The sequence below is a fragment of the Thrips palmi genome, unplaced genomic scaffold (assembly GCF_012932325.1).
Source record: "Thrips palmi isolate BJ-2018 unplaced genomic scaffold, TpBJ-2018v1 HiC_scaffold_2, whole genome shotgun sequence".
NCBI classification, from domain to species: Eukaryota; Metazoa; Arthropoda; class Insecta; order Thysanoptera; family Thripidae; genus Thrips; species Thrips palmi.
In genome coordinates this window covers 653,393-662,493 of record NW_023144629.1, presented here as the reverse complement: position 1 = coordinate 662,493, position 9,101 = coordinate 653,393, and positions in this window count along the sequence as shown.

The window sequence follows — 9,101 nt, the reverse complement described above, 5'->3', positions numbered from 1 at the left end:
CTGTATTGCTCATCTGCTTGATCTCTCTCGCACCCTCCTCTCTCACTCTTGCACCCTCCCTCCCCCCCCCCCCTTCTCCCTTCCTCACACACACTTCATCTCACAGCGAATGAGCGCTGCAGTCAATATGGTCCATAGTTTTGCACAGACCGTCCGCCGGCCGAGCAGAGCGGCCACCACCACCACCGAACAGTGCTTTCGTCTCTGTCCCTCGCGCACTCATGGGGTGTTCCGTTGGAGTGCGAGAGAGACAGAGCGACGAAAGCATTGTTCGCAATCGGCCGGCTCGCCACGGCGAAGTATCCATCCTGCCTGATGAGGCTTTTGCAGCAGCTCTCTGCAGCAAATGTCTAATATAATTCGCCTGTTCCCAGAACGTTACTCGCGTGCGGACGAGTGTGTGTGTGTGTGTGTGTGTGTGTGTGTGTGTGTGTGTGTGTGTGTGTGTGTGTGTGTGTGTGTGTGTGTGTGTGTGTGTGTGTGCGCGCGCGCGCGCGCGCGCCCCTGGGGCGTCGCGGCGTCTCCTGTGTGGTTTTACTTAAACTCAATTTGCAGGCGGCTGTTAATGCCGGGGCACAGATCTTTCTCACGGGCACACACACACACTCGCGCAGACGCTCACAGACACACAGGTTTACCACACACACGCACGCACACGGACGTATGCACGACAAATCATCTCGCCCCCACACTGCAATTATTCTGCCCAAGAATGCTCGAAAATGAGTTGCAGTCCGCATTGTTTCTTCCAGTACTTACGCCAAATCGGCGCGAGGCTGGAAGGACGGGCGGCAATTCGGATACACCGCAAGTTTTGCGCGGAGAAAAGAAAGAGAAACAGTTAGGAAAATGAGAGGCGGGATCGTGCCGCTGGTAACGTGCTAATCCTCTCCATTATGGATGTTTTATTCGGTGCTCGGCAAACATCCTCAGCTGTCGGCCGCCGGGCCACCCAGCGTGTGTTCCCGAGGTCACGTCCCGAGGTGACCCGAAGTCGTTCGGCGGCTGCCGAAGAAGGCGCAGCGAGCGGGGCGTAGCGCAGCGCGCACGAAACGCCGCGGCGAACCGACCGCCACACCCTGAAAAGGGTCATCTTGCCCGTAGAGATACTCTGGCCGGCAGCAAGAGTATTTCATTGCCACAATGGATATTCGCTGAGCTCAAGATTATTTGGTGCTAGTGATAAGAGTGACTCTGACGACAAGAACCCACTTTTCAGGGTGCACAGCACCTTTGAGGCCTAAAGAAGTACTATTTTGAGCACCTTTGCAAGGTACAAACTGTTTAGTATCTACGAAAAAATAGTTCGTAGATGACGAAGTAGAATTTTATTTGTCATCTTACCACGCTCAAAATAAATACTCCTTTATGACTAGCCACTTCTCTTTGTGAGGCCTAAAATAATTGGTAAGTTTTCGCGAGCGTGACCAGCAAATGACCACAAAGGGGCACGTTCCTCACGGCCTGTGTCCCCGCCGCCTAACCCACACACAATTAGCAATTTTATCACTTTGCCGCGTTTTGTTTGTTTGCAGCCGTCCTTCCCTTTGTTGTCCGCCCCCGAGCCCCCGACCCCCTTCCCCCGAGGCTTTCGGGTACTTCTTTTTGGAGGAGTACCCTGCAGCATCGGACGCGTGGACCTGTCCGGATCGCTCCCCGGCCCTTTTCTCGCGCTAACGCTGCGTGTGACCACCTCGGGGGAGGGGGGGGGAGGGGGGCGAACCGGTCCCGAGTCGTGTGGCAGGGCCGGCAGGCAGGCAGGCAGGCAGGCCGACTTCAATAAACTGTAGCAGGGCGGTGAAGTGAACGGAGACGACGGAGACGCAACGCGTAGTTGGCTCTGCGGACGCCAGAGGCGAGCCAGAGGTCGCTGCGGTCGCCCGCCTCCTGTTCGCCCTCCAATCCCGTGTGTACTTTCGGACCGAATCAACAAGTTATGAACTGAAGGGAATCGAAAGGGATGGCCGGCCCAGCGGCCTGCCTCTCTCTCTCTCTCTCTCTCTCTCTCTCTCTCTCTCTCTCTCTCTCTCTCTCTCTCTCTCTCTCTCTCTCTGTCCCTCCCGGTGCGAGAGAGACAGAGCAGCGCGGCCGGCCGCAGAGTCCGCGTCTCACCTTGGAACTGTTTCGCCTTGTTTGCGTGCGCCGCCGCGCTCCGCCATGCCGTTCGCAAACATTTTAAGAGAAAGGCGGGCCGTATCTCCCTCCTCACTCGCTCGCTCACTCGCCCCGAAAGAGTTTGCGACGGCGTGTCATAGGAATGTGATTTATTCCCGCTCCTTTTCCTGATGGATTGCTCCTTTCCAGCTTTCCCGACAGAGCGCGTCAAAGTCGCGATAGGGCGCGAGGCGGCAAGGCGAGGCGAAGTGCGGCTTCGTCTGCCGATAACCGGAACGCCGGAACAACAGCAGGCGGCGTCGGCAGCGCACAGTGGGCCAGAAGACCGGTGGAGGCGGACAAAACTCTAGACGCGTTTTGAGCTCCAGAGTCGCTAAATGGGACTCGAATCGAACGTGTGACCCCACCAATGGATTCCTCGTTCGGAGAGCAATCCATTGGTGGGGTCACACGTGCGTTTCGAGGCCTGCTTAGCGACTCTGGAGCTCAAAACGCGTCCAGAGTTTTGTCCGCCTCCACTGGTCTTCTGGCCCACTGTGCGGCGTCGGCAGCGCGCTCTAGTTGTCAAATGGCGCAACCACGCAGCCGCGCGCGAACCGGCGGAGTTTCGAGGAAAACGCACGGGCCGGGGAAAAGTTGGGAGATTGAATTTGCAGCGGGATTTGCTCGGTGTAGAGGCCAGTGGCCGTCTCGGTTACAGGAATACAACAGGGCCTGCCCGCTTGCGACTGCAGCGGACCAGTAGAACAATAGTTTGTGGCGCGCAACTCTGGACACGTTTCGCAAACTCTTTAGAGTAGTCAAACCAAGGTATTTAACCTACACAGTGCAGCCACGTTGCGTTCTAAACAGGGTCTGAATTCATGGCATGCCTACGTTGGATCGTAGTACCCGCGCAACGTGAGAGACTTGCAGCGCCCGGCGGCGAAGCGGAGAGTCAGCCGGGTGGGCTGGCAGCCCTGCCGAGCCGGCGTGCGTAGGGAGTGGAGGGTTGCCTACCCTGCAGTCGGCGGGCGCCAGACGCGCCAAGCGTACAGTGGGTCAGAAGACCGGCGACGGCGGCCGAAACTCCAGAAGCGTTTTGAGCTCCAGAGTCGCTGAACGGGACTCGAACCGAGCGTGTGACCCCACCAATGGATTCCTCGTTCCGACAGCAATCCATTGGTGGGGTCACCCGTTCGGTTCGAGTCCTTTTTAGCGACTCTGGAGCTCAAAACGCGTCCGGAGTTTCGGCCGCCTCCACCGGTCCTCTGGCTGGCCCACTGTGAAGCGGTGTCTGGCGGACTCGTCTCGGCATTTCCGAGCCTCGGCTTCGGCCGCACCGCCGCGGCGCATTCTTCGGTCGGATTGCGTTTCCGGTGGACGAGGTGGCGAGGAGGCTGTGCAGGCTCACTCCGTCTCTGTCGCACTCACGGGGCGTCCCGTGCAGGCGCTAGAGAGAGACACGGCCGGAGTTTAGAAAAGGCGCGCAGAATGCGGCGTCACATTCACATTCGCATTGCGCGGGAAAACACGCCTCGCTGCTTGCGCTGCTGGCGCTGCTTGCCCGCCGGGTCGTCGTGACGTCAGAATGGCTTTTGCGCCGCTCGTTTTCAGGCCCATTGAGGACAAATACGTGAAAAGGGAGGCGGCCGCCCCACAGTGGGCCAGAAGACCGGTGGAGGCGGCCAAAACTCTAGACGCGTTTTGAGCTCCAGAGTCGCTAAACAGGACTCGAACCGAACGTGTGACCCCACCGATGGATTGCTCTCGGAACGGGGAATCCATTGGTGGGGTCACACGTTCGGTTCGAGGCCTATTTAGCGACTCTGGAGCTCAAAACGCGTCTGGAGTTTTGACCGCCTCCACCGGTCTTCTGGCCCACTGTGCGCCCCTCGCCGCGCCGCGCCGCCATTCATATGCTGATGTCCGGCCTTTCAGGCTTTCATCCTTTCAGCCGCGCCGCCACTTGATGATAAAGCCGGGTATTAATTCGACCAAGTTAACCAAAGCTAACCCCGGAACAACACCGCCGGCCCGCGCGCCCCGCGCCAAAGACTCACTCCGAGTTCGTCGCGGTGCCTCTCTCGCGCCCATGCGGCCCGCCCCATGAGTGCGAGAGAGACAGAGCGACGAGAACGACTCTCGGAATCAGTCTGCTGTGCCCCGCGAGACGTGCTGGAAAGTCACAGGGCGTGGACCGGCGCGGCGTGGCCGCGGACAGCACACTGCTAGTCGCCACCGCGCCGCCGCGCCGCCGCGAAGTTGGCGTGAATGTGCGCTGCTTCTTTCGCGTCGACGTGGCAAGTCAGGGCAACAAGACAACGAGGCAGGCAGGCAGGCAGCCAGCCAGCCAGCCAGCACCAACTCCATGACAGTCCGCCACGGTTTGCTGCCTCCAAACAGCGCCCCGCGAAAACTTGAGAATGGAGAGTGCCACCGAGATCGAAATTTTTGTTGTTGCTGCTGGTGTGATTTTTGGTGGTTTTGACAAGAACCCCCTTCCCCTGTACCCATTCCTCTATTCAAGAGCACGTTTCCGTCAAGAACTCTCTTCCTTCCATCCCTGTTTGGGATACAGCCCCGTCGCGTGGTCCGCTCCGCAGTGGGCCAGAAGACCGGTGGAGGCGGACAAAACTGTTGACGCGTTTTGAGCTGCAGAGTCGCTAAATGGGACTCGAACCGAACGTGTGACCCCACCGAACAAGGAATCCATTGGTGGGGTCACACGTTCGGCTCGAGTTCCATTTAGTGACCCTGGAGCTCAAAACGCGTCCGGAGTTTTGGCCGCCTCCACCGGCCTTCTGGCCCACTGTGCGCTCCGCGCTTCGCTACGCTCGCTACGCCGGCTAGGCTACGCTCCGCTCCGCCCATGCGTACGCGGCAACGCAGCAAGCCGGCCGGGATAGCACACTGTGTTACTCATAGCGCTACATAAATACAGGCGGCCCCGCTTATCTGCTCCTGATCGTATAAAGTCGATCTGCTCCGCCACGCCGCCGTCCCCCCGTGAACCCACTTTGCTTTATTTACACTCGGCTGGACGTCCTGGACGTCGCCAACGCTAACGCTGGCTAACGCCGGCTAACGCTAGCCAGCGAGCGCGCGCTAAACGCAATAAATCCGTTTAAATTAAGCTTTATGGATTTCGCGTGCGTGTTATGGAGGCCGCGCGCTCGGTCGGCACCGCGGCATCGCCAGAGGTCGGCTAGCGAATGTTTTATAGATTTTCGTTTTGTTTGCCGCCGCTGCTGCTGCTGCAGAGAGTCCATAAAGTGCATCCCCGGCGTGGCGTGCCGGCGGTCGGTGGATTTCAAGTGTACGTACAGCACGGCGAGAGCGGGAACGGAAAAACACCGGCTGGGAACCTGAGACGCCGGCAGTAGTCGAACCCGGGCCCGCGCGCTGGCCACTGCGTTATCGGGGAGGTGTTGATGTCACCGCGTCCCCCGGCTCCAGCTCGGCCTCCACCTTGTCCTCGACATCACCTTGAGGGCGCGCGGCCCACAGTGGGCCAGAAGACCGGGGGAGGCGGCCAAAACTCCAGACGCGTTTTGAGCTCCAGAGTCGCTAAACAGGACTCGAACTGAACGTGTGACCCCACCAATGGATTCCTCGTCCGGAGAGCAATCCATTAGTGGGGTCACACGTTCGGTTCGAGTCCCATTTAGCGACTCTGGAGCTCAAAACGCGTCCAGAGTTTCGGCCGCCTCCACCGGTCTTCTGGCCCACTGTGCGGCCCGGGCGGCCCGGGCGGCGGCACAGCGCCAGCCCTCCACACCACAGGTGATGGAGTGAATGGGTTTGCCTCGTGTTCCCTTACACTCTGCTTGCTCTGCTTCGCGCCTCGCGCTGTGCGGCGCGCTCGTTCCGAACGGCAGGCTGTCTCTCTCGCACCCCAGCGGGCAGCCCCTCGAGTGCGAGAGAGACGGCGAGGCCTGCGCTGCTCGGAGGCGGCCTGCCGGGGAGGCGCGGCGGCGCGGCTGACGGGTGGCCTATCAACCAGGTGTAAGCCATTTCTCAAGACCTTCGTTTCCGCATCAACGACTCTGAGCGTTGGTGGCTAAGCGAAGGGGGAGGGGGTGGGGGAGGGCTGCCATTTGTCAATAGGCGCCCGAACAAGGGATGGAGGGCGCCGCGCCGCGTGTGTGAGGCAGGGGGAGGGGGAGGGAGAGGGTATTGAATAAAAAGAGAGGCGAGACCCACCGCGGCACAGTGGGCCAGAAGACCGGTGGAGGCGGCCAAAACTCCAGACGCGTTTTGAGCTCCAGAGTCACTAAACGGGACTCGAACCGAACGTGTGACCCCACCAATGGATTGCTCTTCGAACGAGGAATCCATTGGTGGGGTCACACGTTCGGTTCGAGTCCTGCTTAGCTACTCTGGAGCTCAAAAACACGTCTAGAGTTTCGGCCGCCTCCACCGGTCTTCTGGCCCACTGTGCGCGGCAACACCCAGGGCGAATGTCGTTCGGCTCAGCCGTTCGAGAGGCCGGAGTGTCGGTTGGAACAAAAGAGAGACAAAAGAGAGAGAGGGATTCCTTCCAAGGGATGAGGTCCAGGGAAGATAACATCATGCAGGGCAAGGGGACGACCCGGACGACCGACCTTGGGCTTTGTCAATGACGGCAAAGCCCGCCGGGGAACAGAAGGAGTGAGCGAGAGAGAGAGAGAAAACGGAGAGAAACACGGCGAAGTACACGCGCGCCTCGCTGGAACAACTGTCACTTGAAACGCCGTGCAATGCGCGCGTGTTTGTGTGTGAGCATGTGGCGTGTGTGTGTGTGTGTGTGCGTGCGCGAGTGTGGGTTAGCTGGACGCTGGAGCTGGGCGGCTGCTAGCGGCGCGCCAAGAGATAAACTTTCAATAAGTCGAAGGTGCTTTTCTTCCATTCCGCTATCAGTGGCAGCCCGCCCCGCCCCGCCCCGCCCCGCCACCGATGGTCAATCTATTCCCTTCGCCGCCCTCTTTAGTTCCCTCTCGCTCCGAGCTTGGAGCTTCGATCGTGGCCTCCATTCAGCATGGCTGGGATCTGGGAGCCGTTGGCAGTCGTAAACTATCGGAATTACCGGTGAAAATGATATAGGGAGCTAAACAATCATCGCTGCCGGGGTTATCGTCGTCTTATTATCTGCCAAGGCCTTCCCTGCCTTCCCGCTTTCGGCGAGGTTTTGGCCCCCGGCTCGGCTCGGCTCGGCTCGGCTCGGCTCGGACGCGCGCGTGGCTGCGTGGCCCGACCGTCCGCGGTTCTCCTCCGCCCAGATTCCAGATAAAAGTGTGAAACGATTCAATACGGTGAATGCAAATGAGCGGGCGGGGCTGGCACTGCAGACCGATTCCGAGAGTCGCTTTCGTCGCTCTGTCTCTCTCGCACCTATACGGGACGCCCCGTGAGTGCGAGAGAGACAGAGCGACGAAAACGGCTCTCGGAATCAGTCTGCAGGCCGGCCAGCGCGGCACCGGCGGCGCAGCGCGCAAGAATTCCATTTTACGAATAAATCTTGTTGTTTTGACGTGCTTTTTTGTTGCCTCCTTTGTGGGGTAAGGGTACCAATCGTCGCTGCTTTCCGAGTTCACGGCGTTTCCTTGCGTCGGGCCGTCCTAGGGGCCGTCCGGCCAAACCGGCGCTGATTCGCCGCCCCGATCCCGCAGGGTCTGCCTGCAGTGTGGGCGTGATCTGGGACTTCCCCTTCCCCTCCCCCCCTCCCCCGTTCGCAATCCCCCCTGCTGTCACGAGGTTCACTAACTAAACGCGTTCGACCCCAAACCAGCGCCAGCCGACGCTAGACGCCAGCTAACCTGGAATTTTCCCTTCCGTCTGGGCCAATTGCTCACGGCCCGAAGGCACCGAAGGCCGAACCGTGAACCGTGCGGGCAGAGCGTGGCACCGTGGGGCACCGTGGCCCGGACGGGGCCGACGGGGCCCCCGACGGGGCGCAAGTAGTGGCGAGAGTTGCGAGGGGCGGGGAAGCGGGGCCCCCGCAGCCCCATCCAGCCCAAGCAGGCAGCCATTGTCACGGGAAATTATGTTCGCAATAAGTCCTGAAACTTGTCCTGGGAGATATTTTCCACCCTCTGCACGCCCCCCTCCCCCTACCCCCGAAAATTCCCTGCCTCCGCTTCGTTTCCCGCACTCTTCGAATCGCTCCTTCAAGCCCCGTGGAACACTAACACCTACACACACACACACTAACACACACACACTCCCCCTCACTCTCACACACACACACGCACACTCTGTCCATCCCTCTTCCACCTACTCCATCAAGAACATTTTGAGCAGTTGGGCCGCGTTCTGGTGGTGACTACCCCCCACTGCTGCGAACCCCCTTCGACCACAAACACACACACACACACACACACACACACTCACACAACGGCGGTGGAAGGCTGGCGCGCTGGCGCGGCAAAGGGGCGTGTTCGACTGCCACTCGGACACCTCGCATAAACACTCAAAACAATAATTCGAGCAGCCCGAACGCGTTGCGGCCTGGGCAGACGACGACGATGATGATGAAGAGGACGATGAAGAAGAAGGCCCCTCGCTCCGCCTGGCTCCGCCGCAGTGCAGCCCCGTCTAATTGTGCCGCTCGCCCGGCCAGAAAAAAAAAATAGAAAAATGTGCACATTGCGCGCCACACGTATTGGGCGTCCAGGATGATGCACTTGGTCGCCGCGCGGCCGCCTCCCCCGCCGCGGGGTGGAGTGTGTACCGCGTTACCCGGGACCCTGTTTACCTGCTCTCCCAGCGTATTTTCGAGGCAAATGTCTTGCTTTTAAAAGCTTTTTGGCCTTTTTTTGGCCTCCGCGGCCCGGTACGACCTTCATGCCCCCGGACAACGCCGTCACTAAGTTTTCGTGTGAGATTTTATCTCGCTTCGTAATTTTGCTCTCTTTACCCCGTGAGCCCCAGTCGGCCCCGTCCGCCGTGGCCGTCGTGCCCTGAGTGTGCGGGCCGGGGGCTTTTAGGAGGGAAGCTACCCCTCCCTCCCCTCCCCTCCCTCTGAC